At 43.9% G+C, this 17,872-nt stretch overlaps 1 long non-coding RNA gene across 1 annotated transcript; it reads right to left on the bottom strand.

The window, feature by feature from the left end:
• Positions 1–10,755: 10,755 nt before the first annotated feature.
• LOC134102556 (uncharacterized) lies at positions 10,756–11,788 on the bottom strand. Its single transcript, XR_009941522.1, has 2 exons — positions 11,614–11,788; positions 10,756–11,190 (listed from the first exon to the last, which is right to left on the bottom strand). It is a non-coding gene; the product is annotated as an uncharacterized LOC134102556 (long non-coding RNA).
• Between the last annotated feature and the right edge of the window lie 6,084 nt (positions 11,789–17,872).

Raw genomic sequence — 17,872 nt, 5'->3', positions numbered from 1 at the left:
GCCGTTGCACATCAGCGCCGCAACACAACCACCCTGGAGGCCAGCCTCGCCAGTCGTCACGGCAACGGAGGAGCAGTTGGACTCAGGTGGCATCCTGCAGTTTGGGGGGGGGGGGGGGGGGGTTAAGGGTTAGTCCGGCAGGAAACCAGACCTACGGACCATAAATGGGCATGTACATGTCGACTATTCAGCTCTCATCTAGAAGGGAATGTGTTGTGTTCTTTGTGCAGAAACATGCTGTGCCTTCATATTGAGGGCAAAGACATGAATGTCACAGTGACAATACGTGTGTGGTATTCCATAATTGAGTCCATCTCATCTGAAGTCACACCAGTCATTGAGTTCTTGGGTTGAACAAGAACTCCAATCGCAATGTCTGTTTTATTTTATTTTTTAATCCAAGACTAGGTTTGATTCACAAACAGGAATGTTAAGATTGTAAAGAGAATATACAGAATATGTGTGCACAGACGCAAGGATAAGAGTGGAGATGGAGATTTGTGCATAGACTCGAGGATAAGTCTGGAGATGGATATTTGTTCATAGACGCAAGGATAAGTCTGGAGATAGAGATGCGTGTATAGACTCGACTACAAAGCTTCCCAACAACAACAACAAATAAAAAATGAAATATTACCAGCTAAAGATCTTTGAAACATGAAAACAAGTATTTTTTATACTTTAAAGCATTAAGACATTCTACATTCTTCATATCCACAGCTCAGTTATTGAACCTTTACGTTTTTCTAAAAGATAATTCACCCACTCATCAAGGACATGTCGATATTGTAGTTCCCCATCTGTAACTGCCTAATGACGGCAACTCAGACGAGCATACTGAGTGAATCCGCTCCCACTGCTTCAGGATGAGTCATAGCAACCGGGTGAAGCAGCATTCTCCATCAGCATTCCACAGACCAAGCTGTCTAGCGCTCACACCTGCACATTCATTTTGAATTTGCCCACATTCACCAAGACAGGCAAACTCATTGTTTGTGGATTGTTTGAATGTGGGAAGAGAGAGAGTGTGAGGTGTGTGTGGAGGGAGAGGTGTGTGTGTGTTAGGGGCGCATGGTGTGTACTGTATGTGGCGCGTAAGGTGTGTGTGTGTGTGTGTGTGAAGGGAAAGGTCTGAGTATAGGGAGAGGTATAAATGTGGGAAGAGACATCCAGTGAAGCTCCTATAAGGGATCACTTTTGCGACTCCTCTCCTCAAGGTGCAGACCAGATGCCTGGGCTCTGGGACCTGTTTTCTATCTCCACGATGGCACAGACCTCCATCCGAGTCAATTTATTATTGAATTGGCTTTCCTGGAGCTTAAGCTAAATTACTTTTCATTCATAGGGGAATTTTATTATTATTATTAACTTAAGGGAACATCTACAGTATGAGCTCCACATTTGTTCCAGACTTCGCCCACCTGTGTGTGTGTGTGTGTGTGTGTGTGTGTGTGTGTGTGTGTGTGTTTTCTTAGCAGAAATTTGTCTTTAACCCAGACATCAACCCTGTTAGTAAAAAAACCTCAAATGGTACAGATGAGTACAGATGTGTTTCAAGGGACCAATGAAGAACTGTGGATTTTTTATTATTATTATTTGAATGGCTGTAATTCTGAGTTGAAAGCTATTTAGAATGTGTGCATTTCTAAGCAGGTAAGAGGGATAACTATATTGTGTGGCGGAATAACATTGGGAGCACTTAGACTCGGCGCAGTAATATCCTCACTCCAAAGTGAAACCGAAAGTGCAAGAGTGAGGATATTACTGCGCCACACAATATAGTTACCCCTCTTAACTGCTTAGAAATGCACCATGTTTTATTTTGTCTCACCATACTTGGTCGTGTGACTACTCGTGTAACTGTTTTTTAATAGGGAAAACATGGAGGTGTTTGGTCGCTTCTAACTTCATCTCTGTTTGGATCCTAATGAATGAACTGGGCTAGCTAGTGCTATCAAAGTAGCGCCGCGCGCCAGAGCCAGTGAGTGCACGCATTGAAACGTGAGAGGTATGTATCAACTCATCTTAGTTAAGGGAATAACATAGTTTATGCAAAAACGGTGAAGTGTTCCTTTAACCCCATTCACTGGCTCATTCAGTATGATTTACTCTGCCTGAAGAAGGTCTGCCGACCGAAAGCTTGCGCAGATTTGAGTGAAAACTTCTTTATACTGGAATGTGCAGATTTTCCTTCTATCCTTTATAAGCAGAACAGATGCCTGCAAAATCACCAATAACAGCCAAAGTCATATCAATAACATCTCTCCATCATTCAGTCTACCTCAAGACGTAAACCAACTAGAAGAAGAGTGAAGGCAATTATCCCACTTAACCTATTTGAACTGATGTTGTGTAACGATATTGATTTTGTTTAAAGTCAAGTTTCTAATCAGAATAATTGGCCGGAATGTGACCAAGAGAACGGTAGAGCCATGGCAGAAATGGGAGCGTAGCCTACACCAAGACGAGGCAAGATCACAAACAAAACAAATACCTGCTGTTTGAAACCATGACAGCCAGCTCTTGAGTTGTGCAGATGTTGAAGCAGTAAGTTAAATTCAATGAGCACTGTTAAACATCTTATCAATACAATCACATATTATTTTTAAAATAAACAAACAAACAAACAAACAAGAGGCAGAGGCGCTAGAGTTCTGGCTAATTCTCTCTATACTGCAGCTGCAGAGTTGCATCGAAATGAAAATTGCTTATGATTTGTGTTCATTGATATGTCACAAAAACAGAATTTTGACCTAGTTGCAGAATTGCCTAATGTTTTGACAATTTCGTTTTCACTAACGGTTTGCTGTTCAAAATCCAGTTAAAACACTGGCACCACTCTCAATCTTCCTGCCAGCCCTGGTTTATGGCATCAGCCACTGCATGGATAAGCGGTTCAAAAGCCAGATCCTTTATGTGTGTGTGTGTGTGTGTGTGTGTGTGTGTGTGTGTGTGTGTGTGTGTGTGTGATTATGGTGTCATCAGATGTAGGGAAGTCTAATTTTCAAATTTTTGCGGACTCCTGAGTGAGACAGAAAGAGGAAGCAGAGGAATGCAGCCCTCTACAGTGATGTTTTTGAGAAAGCTGACTGTAGTAGCTTTGCAGTGCTCTGGGCTCAAAACGACTGTCTTGGTCGGATGAATTACTTATTCATGCTGCCCAAGACGCGGATGTTGGAGCCCTACAGTATACTACAAACCTGTGTGTGTGTGTGTATGTGTGCATTTTAACTCTGTGTGTGTGTGTGTGTGTGTGTGTGTGTGTGTGTGTGTGATGTTGGAGCCCTATACTACAAACCTACAAGCACAGCTGAAAGTGGCGCAGGTCAGGGGAGAATACGTGTGCAGGAGCGCTTACCTGGCGGCGATTATTTCCTGGTAAGTTTCCGGCTCATCACACAGCTCGGCGGGCCTCCGCTCACGCTGCCTGCAGGGGTTCACGTCCGCTTCCTCTCCATCTGAGTGACAGCGACCGCTCGCATCCACACACACACCGCTGCCACATCTCCACTCGCACTCACACACACCGCTCACACATCTCTGCTTGCAGGGCCGTTCCAGCCGAGAGGAGCCTGGAAGAAAGACGGCACTGCTCACGGCACTGCTCACGGCACAGCTCTCGACAGCCTGAAGTCTAGATGCCCTGTACAGCAGAAGACACTACACTACACTACACTACACAGCTCTCGTCAGTCTGAAGTCTAGATGCCCTGTGTGGAAGAGGACACTACACTACACTACACAGCTCTCGACAGTCTGAAGTCTAGATGCCCTATACAGCAGAAGACACTACACTACACTACACTACACAGCTCTCGACAGTCTGAAGTCTAGATGCCCTATACAGCAGAAGACACTACACTACACTACACTACACAGCTCTCGACAGTCTGAAGTCTAGATGCCCTATACAGCAGAAGACACTACACTACACTACACTACACTACACTACACAGCCCTCGTCAGTCTGAAGTCTACATGCCCTGTGTGGAGGAGGACACTGCACGGCACAGAAGTCAGTCACAGATGTCCAGACCACTCCCCCTACTTACACTCGCTCCCTCTCTTGCCCGCCTTGCCCTACACTACTCCCTCCCTCCCTCCCTCCCTCCCTCCTCAGTCTCTCTTTTCTTCTCTTCTCTCTTCTTCTGGTCCTTTTGCCCTTTTTGATGTGCTCTCTTAATCTCTTTCTGTAAGTCACTTTGGACAAAAGCGTCTACTAAATTTCATAACCATCTCCCTCTGTATCGATCTCCTTTTTGTCTTTCTTCACACGTGCACACACGCATACACACGCACACACACACGCACACACACACACACACACACACACACACACACACACACACACACACACACACACACACACAGACCTATGACGTTTTCCTAGAATTTATATAACAACTGATTATCCATTTGGGTTTCATGAGAGTTTGTGTGTGTGTGCTGAACCGCCCTCTGTGTGCAGTTTGGCACAACTGATGCAAAGTCTGTGTGCTACCCAGGCCAGCGACATGTGTTTCGGACGGAGGAGAGCACAGTCTGTGTGCTACCCAGGCCAGCGACATGTGTTTCGGACGGAGGAGAGCACAGTCTGTGTGCTACCCAGGCCAGCGACATGTGTTTCGGACGGAGGAGAGCACAGTCTGTGTGCTACCCAGGCCAGCGACATGTGTTTCGGACGGAGGAGAGCACAGTCCGCGTTGCTACCGAGTGACGTGTTTTGGACGGAGGAGAGCACAGTCCGTGTTGCTACCGAGTGACGTGTTTTGGACGGAGGAGAGCACAGTCCGTGTTGCTACCGAGTGACGTGTTTTGGACGGAGGAGAGCACAGTCCGTGTTGCTACCGAGTGACGTGTTTTGGACGGAGGACAGCACAGTCTGTGTGCTACCGAAGTGACGTGTGTTACGAAACGGAATAGAAATGAGGGCAGCTCAGGGCTGGCGTCTCTAAAACTCCCAAACATCCTCACATATTAGAAAATGCCAAAAACTGTAGTTACGTGGCCATAACACTGAGTTGTTGTAAACAGCAGCGTTGTCTCTATGGGTCAGTGGAACACATAGCGTAGTCTCTTCTAGCGGTCAGATACTGTAACTCCGAGACACGCGCTGCCGGAGGGTCTCATTATGCAGATGATAGTGTGTTGTTGTCCAATCTCTGTGACTGCAGACATGTGTGTGGCGCTGCAGTGCTACCTTGTACTGCAGTCCCTCGTTCCATTTCAGAGAGTTACTTGCCTCTTCTGTTCGGCTCTTTCTACGCGTGCCTCATTTTGATTGATGGGAAAGAGAAGTAACAATTCCACACCTTCTCAGCCCTGCTATATCAGAATCAGAATCAGCTTTATTATTGGCCAGGTTTGCGTAAACAAACGAGGAATTTGACTTGGGTTAATCTTTGGCATGTTGGATAGAGCAATTGTGGAAATGTTTTATGTCATCAGCGCGCATTCTTGTTTAGAGACACAGACATTTCTGATGTGATCTGTTAAATGTTAACTGGTGGTTTCAGTTCTTTTCCAGGTAGCGGAGCAGGAAGTTTGCTAAATGTCACACAGTGCCTCTGGTTATAGATGGAGTCTATGCCTGTGACACTGTCACTGCCATCATCTTCCACACACATGCACACACACATATACACACAGACACGCACACACTCACGTACACACAGACACACAGACACACAGACACACACACCGAACACACACACACACACACACACACACACACACACACACACACACACATATACAGGCACAGAGTACCTCTCCCAGCAAAGGAAGACAAAAACACATTTTCAACAACAACATCTATAATAATGCTTTTAAGGCACCTAAAGCATTTTACAGTGAAGGGGAAACCACACTAGCCATCACTGTTGTTTCTTCATATAGCATACATTATCATAGCTCCAATATTGTCAATAAATTCCTGTTCAAAAAGCAGCAAAGAGGGGACATACAGGTCAACATAAATGTGATATTTGGAGATTTGGAACTCCTAAAACAAACATGTGATGTTGGGAATGATCTTCAATATATCTTCAAAAGAAACATGGATTGACCAGTGAGACGAGAGAGGTTCTTCTTCTGTGATAGATGGGAGAAAATGGCTCTGATATCTATGAGTGTGGTACTTGTCGAACACTCAGGCCAAGTCAGGACAAAGTCATTACTGGTACAATATCCGGTGCCATCTCTAATTTGACATAGTGACATTTAAAGAAACAATTTAAGAGGTTACTGAGATATCTAAGTTGATATCTAAGCATTGAAAGGCTAAAAAGTATCACTTTCTGTGAAGGAAGGCTTCACATTTATACTGGGCGTATACTGTGAACTTCCATTTCCAAAGACACCAGGAGAGTGCTTCTCAACAAGGCAGGTTATTTTATTAACTCTGAGGTAATCAAATTGAGGCCATCAAAAGTGCAACAACAACAAAAGTCGCCTTCTTGTGTCTGGAGGGTAGAATTTTGTCTGATCTACAATCCACTCTACCCCTCAGAATTCCTATAGGCACAAAACAGTATCACTTGGATCAATGAAACCGACACATGACAAGCCTGTCCCTACACCAGGGATAAAGGCTCTGCCTGCTCACTCCACCAGCTCTGTTTCTCCTCCTCTTTTCAGCCATGGTCTGCTTATAGGTGCTGTTCAGTACCAATCTAGCATTTCTCAGCTGAGCTTCTCAAATGTCCTGACCTCCCCAGAGCACCTCCCCAGGGTCCTATAGCCCTCCAAATATAGCCTTGGTGAGGTATACACCATCCAGAATCTTACCCAAGAGGATACAGTCATCAGGGGCACCTGCGGAAATTGATGTTATGGTACGCACCCCATGCCTACCATGTTCTTGCCTATCTGAAATAACTCTGTTTGCTTTGCTGCCTCCATCCTTTCTGTTGTTCGTTGTTGTTTACAAAAATGTTTTATTGATGATGGGCATTCAGTCCTGACTTAATGAATTAGCTTAATGTTCTGGTGCATACGCTCTCCTTTTCTGTCCTTCTCAGACAAAAGGCGCGTGTGTGTACAGCTCTGCATCAATTGTGTTTGTACCCGAAAACATAAACAGCCAAGTGCCATGCAGTTAATGGGAAACTGTGCAGAGGTGGTAGGAATGGTGGGCCAACTTGCAGTAAATACCCAGAGAGAGGGAATTATCTCTCTCATTATTGAGTAGCCTGATAGTACGGACAGTGCGTACAGCTGTACACCTGCAGGCGCCCCTGACAGTCATGGTTAGCCCTATGGGACCTGAAGAGCAGCTCGGGGTATGTGTGTGTGTGTGTGTGTGTGTGTGTGTGTGTGTGTGTGTGTGTTAGCCCTATGGGACCTCGAGAGCAGCTCGGGATACCGCAGGCTGAACTCCCCAGTTTCGTAATGCTCAGAAGCAGACATCCCCGGGTTCAAAAAGCACTGTACAAGTCCTACCAAGTATTTGATCCAGCCATTTAGTAAACCAGATCATCCCAATTAGCAGCTAGGTAGATCAGATAATTTGTGATATCACCTGTGTTAAGTGCACAGATAGAAAGAATATATGGCAGGACTATTACTTTCTGGAACCGGGATGTCCTCCTCTGATAATGCTAATTTGTAGCTGGATGGTTGTTTGTTGTTCCTGCTTTGGTTCTTTCTTTGTGCAACTCGTTGCAAGGCTGTTTCGTTGATGATTTTGTATTTGCTGCTTTGATTTCTGGTTGTTGCTATTGCATTGTTGTTGAAGCAGTATATCATGCCATGTTGTGTAATGTTACAGCTTGGCTGTTGATTGGCTGTAGGGAATCTCCGAGGAACTTAAAACCCTCCTGTGTAGGCTATATATTGAAATCAAGTATTGCTGAAATACTGTTCAAAGCCCAGGGAAGAGGGAAAATACAGAACAACATAAATGTTATGTATTGGGATATCATATCAAACGTAAATTATGTTGTTATCTCCTCAAACATAAATTATAAATGTTGTTATCTCCTGAAGTTATATACTGTATGTTGTTATTTCCATATGCTGTTATCTCCTCAAACATAAATCATACATGTTGTTCTCCTCAAGCGTAAATTATATATCTTGTTATTTCCTTAAACATAAATGTGATGTTGGGATATCAGCTCAAACATGTTGTTATCTATAAATGATATATGTTGTTATCAAACATACAAACAATATGAAGCATGGGGTTATCTGCTCAAAATAACTGAATAATAGTTGAATGATCAGTGAGATGAGAGGAGTTCTCGGTGAGGTTCTCTTTGAGGTTCTCCATCTGTGAGGAAGGAGATACCTACAGTATCTGTGTAGCTAGTCTGGCTAAGTACACTCTGCCAATCTTGGACAAAATGTTGACCGCATATACTGTACGTATGTGGTGCTATCTCCATTAGGAATGGTGACATTTAAAAAAAAATAAAAATAAAATAAAAACCCTTTTAAAGGTTGCTGAGCCTAAGTGGAAATCATCCATGCACTGAAATTAATTTTAAAATCTGCAAAAGGCTTCGTATTTACAGTATATAGCACTTTTCCCATTTCTACATTCCTCCTCCTCCTCCCATTTATAATGCGCTGTGCCGTCTCTGTCGGAGGCTGAGAGGTGTCGGAGGGCTGCTCTGAGGTAGAGACGGGCTGAGAATAAAACGATGGCAAGATTAATCAGGCGTACATGCTTGATCCATATTTTGCATGAGCACTCCCGAGTGTTATTTTTACCGAGATGGACGTCTTTGCTATTTATGAAGAGCCGCCAAGCAGTGCTAAGTCAAGGCACGTATGTACCCTGCAATTTACAGAGGAAATAATCTTCACACACACACACACACACACACACACACACACACACACTCTGGGCTGTGTGACATCTGACATGGTCTCACTTCCTCCTACTGTACACATGCTGGTGAGGCACGAACTCGAACTTGCTCGTACTCAAAGCAGAGGTGCTTTTGGGATCTTTTTTTGGCCCTCTCGGTGCATGCGGTTACTCAACAAAGAGGGCAGGCTGAGGTGGGGTCCATGCTTTTATAACAGAGTCACCAAGGGTGTGTGTGTGTGTGTGTGTGTGTGGGGTCCATGCTTTTATAACAGAGTCACCAAGGGCCACAACGAAAGAGCACGTTCAGGTGCGTGACATTAGCGTGCACCTCTAGGAGTTTAAGGCTGAGTGTGCTGTGTGTGTGTGTGTGTGTGTGTGTGTGTGTGTGTGTGTGTGTGTGTGTGTGTCTGTGTGTGTGTGGCTGGAGCATGACCAGGAGCGAAAATCCAGCAAGTTTGTGACAGCTGCAAAACCAAACATTTACGGAACGGGGTGACACAGAGCATGTGCTTGTCTGTGTGTGTGTGTGTGTGTGTGTGTGTGTGTGTGTGTGTGTGTGTGTGTGTGTGTGTGTGTGTGTTTGCAGGTGGCAAAAAGCATGTGGGTGTACTCTGTGTGCGTGTGTGTGTGTGTGTGTGTGTGTGTGTGCAGGTGGCACAGCTTGTGCTTGTCTGTGTGTGTGTGTGTGTGCAGATGGCATAGCCTGTGCTTGTCTGTGTGTGTGTGTGTGTGTGTGTGTGTGTGTGTGTGTATGTATGTGTGCAGGTCCAGACAGAACGAACAGGGCCCCTGACACAAAGCGGAGAACTGTGTATAAGGTGCTGTGTGTGTGTGTGTGTGTGTGTGTGTGTGCTGTGTGTTCTGCTTCACACAGTAGCTCTACTCTGCTTATCCTTGACACAGTGACCTTCACTGACCTTCTGAGCATCCTTAGAATAGTAACCCTCTGAGCATCTCTTACAAAAACAACTGAAAATAGGGGTCAAGGATCAAAATGTTAATCTTTTTTCAGGGTTTTTGAGTTTTGGGTGAATTGGGTTTTTGAGTGTCAAATCTGTAGTTTCTGAGAAATTCCTTGCAATTAATGAAATTGACAGGAAAATGCATTGTACTTTAGATTATATTGCGTCATTACCAAATTACAGGAGGGAATTGTGGTACAGTATTGTGAGTAGTGTGCATCTGATCTGAATTCATCTGAATTAAATCCAGAACTGTGTCCACAATTCCAAGCGTACCTCTATAGTAACTAAAGTTGTAACTCTTCTGGTCATTAATTTCCCTTTCACTCCACAAGAACAAGATAACCTTTACTTTGACAACTTGCGACTTCTAAACAGTGCGCTTGTAAATTCTAGGCTAGATAAGAGTAACAGGATAAATGAGGTACACAGGCACAATGAGAAGCGTTAATTAAAAGCATTACATCACATTGAATGTCAGGTGTGAAAAGCAATGAACTTTAATGGCGATGCTTTGAACAAAGGAAAGAGTGTACTATCTGGTCCTCCTGAACCACTTTTCTGCAGGCTGCAAATGAGTACCTGCTCCCTATGGAATGACTGAAGGTAGAGAGACAGACACTAACACATCTGTAGCCTGTCAATGTGTAATGCTGTCTACCTGCTCCCTATGGAAAGACTGAAGGTACAGATGCAGGCGCTAATATGTCTGAGAAGTTCACTGTAGAAGAGCCAAAGTTCAGCTCTCGAGGAGCGTCCACAATACTGAGTGCAGGACAGAACACAGAGGTCAATGACAGAAGCACATTTGACATCCAATGACATTCAGTACATTAGATTAGATTCGATTAGATTAATCTTTATTATCAGTGCAAGTACAAAGACAATGTAACCCATTTAAGAGAAACACACTAAATAGGCTCAAATAATTAGTAATGGACCAGGAATCAATAACTGAATTGAAACACCAAGTTAAGTAAAGCATAAAATGTATTCTCAATCATATACATACACAATTCTCAATGACCCAAAATAAAGTTGGTTCTTTGTTATATCAGTGTATGTGTGTTCTGGTATTTCCAGTTATGAGCTATTAACCAACAGTCCCAAAGAACAGGGTGCACCCATAAAAGTTATGGTTTCGCAGTTGCAACAATGTTCAAACTACAAAAAATAGAATAGTCCAGATGAGAATTCCAACGTTGTTCAATCAAGTGTGTGTTTCAATCCTACCCGATAGTATCCGGTTGGATAATTCAAAAAAAGAAGATTCAGTCAATTGTGTGGTTAACGATCAGTCCTACCACACAGAAGGTGCACACGGAAGGGTTTCCTCCGAGGTGATTCAGTCTTGGTGGCTCGCCATCCTCCGCGCAGGGAAGAGTTCCAGTGTCATAAAAACCCAGCCTGCATACATGTACACGGGCTTACAAAATAACCTTACTAGTGACTAATACATTAATTTAGCTAACAAATACATAATAACATGAAATGTATCATGAATGACATCAAATTCAAGTGTTTATCAGTTAGAGTCAAGTGGTTAACATCCAACAACTACCCGCTGATTATGTGAATTATCAGCGCCATATACAACCAACAACTACACACTGATTATGTGAATACAGGACATAAAATAACTCATTCGAATTCATCACACCATTATATGGAACATATTCGGAAGTTCTTAACATTCTATCATTCAAATCTTATGACTAATTTATTACATGTAATGTGATAAACACGGCACCCAGCCTGGTATGAACTCCAGGACTAGCTTCTTAGCTAACGTTAATATGGCCGCTAAGCGACTAAGCTAGCTGCACTTACCGAGACTTCAATAATCAGAACATAACCCGACGTCTTCTATAACAAGGGAATTCACACCTCACAAGTTCACTTCTTCAAAGCTACAGTAGCAATTACTGCTATAGAGCTATTTCTTTACTTTGACTCTGTGTTCGTAATGATTGCTTCCTTCACGTAATCTCTCCGAAAATTGTTAGACTCTCCCAGGGTGGGCGTGGTCTTCCCCATTTTCTGACCTATCAGAAAACACGCTTCCTTACTTGCTGACTGTTGTTAGGTAGAATAGAGGAAAGGGGTTTGCATTAATGAAGGCACTAAGAAACTATGGGATACAATGAAATAGGGTGTGTCCACCTGGGTTACACCCTCCCCTTCTAAATTAACATGAGTCCCTTCATGTCCTTTCAGTGTATCTATCTTTCAGTGGGCCCTGTACATTATCATCTACATACTCTGGTTTCCCACAAGTATCAATAACTACTTGGCTAAAACCTTCTAACAGTGTCTTTGCAAATGAAATGAGGGGTTCCCCTAATTCTGGATAGTGAAATAATTTGGGGGCTCTACGTGTCCGTTCAGATCTACGGAATGTATCATTTTCAGGCCCTCTTTCAAGTGATCTCCCATCAATGTCAATGCAGTCATTCAGATTTCCATTTTGTTTGTCGGCACCTTCTCTTTCCTTCGTCGCCAACTCAGCAGATTCACTTAGTTTATCTTCCTCCATTGCCTCCCCCCCAAGCAGGCTGGCAGGTAAGGTTTCAGGTAAGGTTTCCCCATCTCCACTTGTGTCATAGGGAGCATCAGGAGCCTCTTGTTCCTCATGACCAATATTGGTGATGCTCCCACTAGTTGAAGGAATTCCCACTGAAATGTCAGAACCAATCTTCCCTGGGAAGTCCTCAGTGGAATCGGTGGGGGAGGGAAGAAGGTTCTCATCATCATCAAGCTGAACAGACTTAGAACTCTTTCTGGAACCTTGATAAATCTCTCCATTCCTTTTTTCTGTAATACTTGGAAAAATGGCACAAGGCTGCCAGCACTCATCATCACTGTCTGAACTGAGCAGTTCACCCTCTGACTGAACACGGCTCTGTCTCGTTCGTGGCTTCCTAGGAGCGGAATAGGTCTCATTTTCCTTATCAGCTACAGGTAGGAAACCACAAGGGAGGAGATGATCCCTGTGTAAAGTCCGGACTGGCCCGTCTGCATTTTCAGGTCTGACTGAGTATACTGGCAATTGTCTTATCCGTTGGACAACAACATAAATGGTGGGCTCCCAACGGTCTGCAAGTTTGTGTTTGTTGCGCAGGCGTAGATTTCGCACCAATACCCTGTCTCCAGTTTCTAAAGTGGACTCTCTGATGACTTTATCAAAACGTCTTTTGTTTTTTTCAGCAATCTTTTTAGAGTTCCCAAAAGCAATTTTGAAACTTTGCTCTAAACGGGCCTTCAAATCCTTCACATACTGTGAATGAGATTGTGTTTCTTTATGTCTGCTGGGCAGCCCGAGGGCAATATCAATTGGCAGTCTGGGCTGTCGCCCAAACATAAGTTCATAGGGCGAAAACCCAGTAACATCGTTCCTCGTACAATTATAAGCATGTGTTAACGGTTTGACATAATCACGCCAATGTGTCTTCTCTTTCTCCTGCAAGGTGCCCAACATGCTAAGCAGAGTGCGGTTAAAGCGCTCCACAGGATTCCCTCTAGGATGGTAGGGACTTGTTCTTCCTTTACGAATGCCTGCTGTGGCACACAACTCACGTATGACCCGGGACTCGAAGTCCCTGCCCTGATCACTATGAAGGCGCTCAGGGAAGCCATAATGGACAAGAAAATTCTCCCATAAACTCTTCGCAACAGTGGTAGCCTTCTGATTGCTAGTAGGGATGGCCACTGCGTATTTGGTAAAATGGTCCGTTATAACGAGAATATCTTTAGTGTTGCGGCTATCAGGTTCTAACGATAAGAAATCCATACAAACTAATTCCATAGGTCGAGTGGTTTCTATGTTAACCAGAGGGGCAGCCTTTTCTGGTGGAGTTTTCCTCCGAACACATCTGCCACACGTTCTGATCTTCCGCTCTACATCCAATGCCATTTTTGGCCAATAAAACCTTGATCTAACAAGTTCAAGAGTGCGCTCCACACCTAAATGTCCCATGTCATCATGGAGACTATGAAGCACTGTGGATTTCAAAGTAGTTGGCAGAACTAGTTGATATTGAGCCTGACCATCACAACTACGTTGTCTGTAGAGAATCTCGCCTTCCAATCTTAGACGATTCCATTCTTTCAGGATCAACTGTATATCATGAATTTCATGTTTACGAGCCGTAGGGGGCCGTTGCCCAGATTCAAGCCACCTTATTACAGGGCTAAGAACAGGATCCTCTCTCTGTAACCGCACTAATTCTGCAGCACTATACCTGGGAATAGAAGAGGTACCACCCCGTCCTTCACTTTCATAAACAGTTGGAACAGCTGATGATTGGATGGCTAAAGACTCTACGTATCCAATTCGGGATGTACACTCATGATCCTGACTCACAACATGTCTTCGGCATGCTGCTTCCACTACATTGGAGGGAAGACAACTGACAGGCGTTGAGGATTCTATGAGATGCGAGGCAAATTGCTTGATTTTCTGGGCCTCCTCCTCTGAATCATCAATTGTATCATGGGGTCTCCGGGATAACCCATCAGCATCCATGTTGTGCTTCCCGGCTCTGTATTTAATGTCAAAGGTAAATGTAGACAAAGCTGCGAGCCAGCGATAACTAACCGCATCTAACTTAGCTGTAGTAAGCAGGTAAGTTAATGGATTATTATCAGTAACAACAGTAAAGTCATTGCCATATAAATAATCACTAAACTTCTCTACAATAGCCCATTTAAGAGCTAAAAATTCTAATTTGTGAGCCGGATATTTTGCTTCACTTCGTGTCAAACCACGGCTGGCATAAGCAACTACTTGGGGCAGACCATTTTCTTCTTGATACAGGGCAGCCCCTAATCCTGTTGTGCTAGCATCTGTATGTAAGATGTATGGCAGCTTGGGGTCTGCAAAGCGAAGGACTGGAGCTGATGTCAACTTGTCTATGACCCTTTCAAATGCACACTGGCAAGTGGAATCCCAACGATCAGCAAAGGGCTCTTTGGGGTTCAGATACTGGCTGCCTTGTATGTTGATTTTGCACCCCTTTCGTTGAGGTGGATATCCAGCTGTGAGGTTGGTCAGTGGCTTGACTACCTTCGAGTAATCTTTAATGAACCTCCGGTAATACCCGGAGAAGCCTAGGAATGACCTCAATTGCTTTAAATTTTGGGGTCTCGGCCAGGTTTTTAAAGCTTCTATTTTTCCAGGGTCAGTTCTCACTCCTTCCCTGCAGACAATATGACCCAAATATCGAACGGAGGTCTGAAAAAACACACATTTTTCTGGTGACAATTTGAGTCCATAATCTCGAAGACGGCTAAGTACATGATCAAGTCGAGATTCATGCTCCTCTAAGGTTTTAGAAAACACAATCAGGTCGTCCAGAAAAACAAGCACCTCTTTCAGATGAATGTCACCCATACACTTCTCCATAAGTCTTTGAAATGTACTTGGTGCATTGGTGACACCTTGAGGCATTCGATTGAATTCCCAAAACCCAAGTGGACAAACAAACGCTGTCTTTGCCTTGTCTTCCTCATTCATTTCAACTTGATAATATCCAGATTTTAAATCCATTACAGAAAACCACTGTGAGCCTGTCAAGGCGGAAAACGACTCTTCAAGGTTGGGTAGAGCATAGGCATCACGTATAGTCTGCATATTCAATCTCCTATAATCAACACACAAACGGACATCACCGTTCTTCTTTTTGACAACAACAATCGGAGATGAAAATGGAGACTCAGACTCTCTGATTACTCCTGCATCAAGAAGGTTTTGCAAATGTTTTTTGACGGCCTCATAGTCCTGAGGGTGGATAGGGCGAGCTCGCTGCTTAAAGGGTGTTTCATCCTTCATTTTGATATGGTGTTTCACCTTTGTCGCATGACCAAAATCAAGGTCATGATGAGCAAAAACATCAGAAAAAGATCTTAATTTATCTGTTATCCTACCCTTCCACTCCTCAGATAATGGGGAATGTCCAAAATCAAAACATAAATCAGAGGCTTCTGGTTTATTATCCCTAGAACACTCAGTATTCATCTGGTGGACATTCACATGGGGCGCTTTTATCAACTGGTGTGGAATGCTGATCTCAGCTACGACACAATTACTGGGGAGCATTATATCATGATCAGTTTCATTTTTGAGGCAGACTGGGACCTTGAAAGGAGCGTGTGTGGGCACAGTAATCAAGCAATTATCCACTAACACTCCTCCGGGTAAGGTGGATTCAGAAGGGTGTTCGAGTAGAGCCCATGTCACGTTATCAATAAAATTCCCATTAACTGCATATCCATCCAGGAGAGTCTTTTGACCAGCAGGAAGAATATGTTGGCTGGAACCTTTTAATTTCACTAAGCTCAATTTACCGCTGATTGCTACCTCCTTCCTCTTATCTAGCGTTTTCCAAACCTGCCTATAGCCATAGCAGGGTGATTTACATTGATCGGAGAACTCAATGTTACACTGGTCATAGACAGCATCCAACGTATTGGTGCCAATTAGTACTGGTAGTTCACTACTAGATTTGATGTCAGGGACAACCAGAGCGAGTGTAGTTATCTCAGTTTCTGACTCGCTGAATTCTTTAGGAAACTTTATACAGACTTCAATGTACCCTAAGTAGGGAACTGATTCACCATTTGCTCCCTCTACATTGAGGAGGTTGTTTAGTGGCTTTATTGGTTCATTGGCGAGGTACTGGTTGTAGAAAGAGCTTGAAACAGTGGTAACTTGTGATCCTGTGTCTAGTATGCAATTACAATTAGTTCCTGATACTTGAACAACAGCAGTGCACTTTTCACCTATCAATCGGTTTGGTAATATTGTACTCTGGTTAACAGAGTGTGATTTAGACTTTGTTAAGTGTGTAACTTTAGCAGGGGGACGCAAAGTAGGCTTGACCTCTGTTTGTCCCACAACAGAGGCCCGTCTTATTTTAAAGACGGTGTCTCCAGGGTACTGTTTCGCATGTCCCAAATATGCTGCCTTTCTTTAAGTTCCTGTTTTTTCGCTTGCACCAGGGAGGGATTTGGCGTGCTACTACAAGAGGCAGATATGTGGCCATCCTCGCCACAGGTAAAGCAATACCAAGGTTTTGGTCTAGTGGATGCAGCAGTTGTTTGATTGTTAGCTGGTCTGTTTCTAGTCTGCTTTCCTCCTTTGGTGATTTTCTCTTTTTCTGTCTTTTGTTCTCTCATGCTCATAAGGTTAGCAACTTGAACTTGCAGAGTAGCTATCTGTTTCTGTAAGGCATCAACAGCTGGTGTGGGCTGGTGACTGTTGCAGTCATACTGGTCAAGGTCAGGTGAGCATGATGAACAGACATTGTGCAAGTTTGTCTGAGCCTTAACTTTTGTGAATCCAAGGTGCTGTCTCATTCGACTAGTTTTAGTGGCCTGTTTATCTTCTTCAGTACGCAATATGAGTAGGAATTCTGGAAAAGACGGGGGATTACTTTTGCGCTGTTCAAGCTGAAGATTGACAATCATCGTACTGTCCCAACATCCTCGGCAGAACTGCTTCAACAGTTGCCTCTCTGAGTCATGTGCCGAGATGCCGTTTCTCCTAACAACCACATTTAAGGCTGTCTGAAGCCTGTGTAGATAATCTGAGGGCTTCTCACCAGCGTTCTGATTTATATTCAGAAATCTAGCAAAAAGTTCATCCCCATCCTCAACAGTGGCATAAGCTGAGTCTAACATGTCTAGGTAGTCTTTAGCAGAAGCTAGAGGACCTAAGGGTTTAACGATGGTTGAGGCTGGAAGTGACAGGCTTTCCATGATCTTTTTCACAACCTGAGAGTCAGATGTCATTGGATCATTCAGATAAAACTCAACACTGCTACGCCAAGTCTCGTAATCAACTTCAAGGCTGGAGTGAGGAACTCGGCCAGAGAAAGGCTTCAATTTAAATGAGGAGTGCATCTGGGAGACTAATTCGCTGCTTTTGACAACATGTTCCACCACTACACGTTGTATATCAGGGGTGGTAAGTGAAGACAATACAGGGGAGTTAGGTATCTGACCTGCAGGCAACGCTGCAGATGCTATGTTAATCTGAGGATCTTTAGTAGGGGTGTGAGCTGTTCTCACTGGGGTATGCGCAGGCATG

Source organism: Sardina pilchardus, chromosome 15 (genome assembly GCF_963854185.1).
Source record: "Sardina pilchardus chromosome 15, fSarPil1.1, whole genome shotgun sequence".
NCBI lineage: Eukaryota > Metazoa > Chordata > Actinopteri > Clupeiformes > Clupeidae > Sardina > Sardina pilchardus.
Note: the sequence above shows the minus strand (reverse complement) of the source record. Positions and strands in the feature narration are given on the sequence as shown.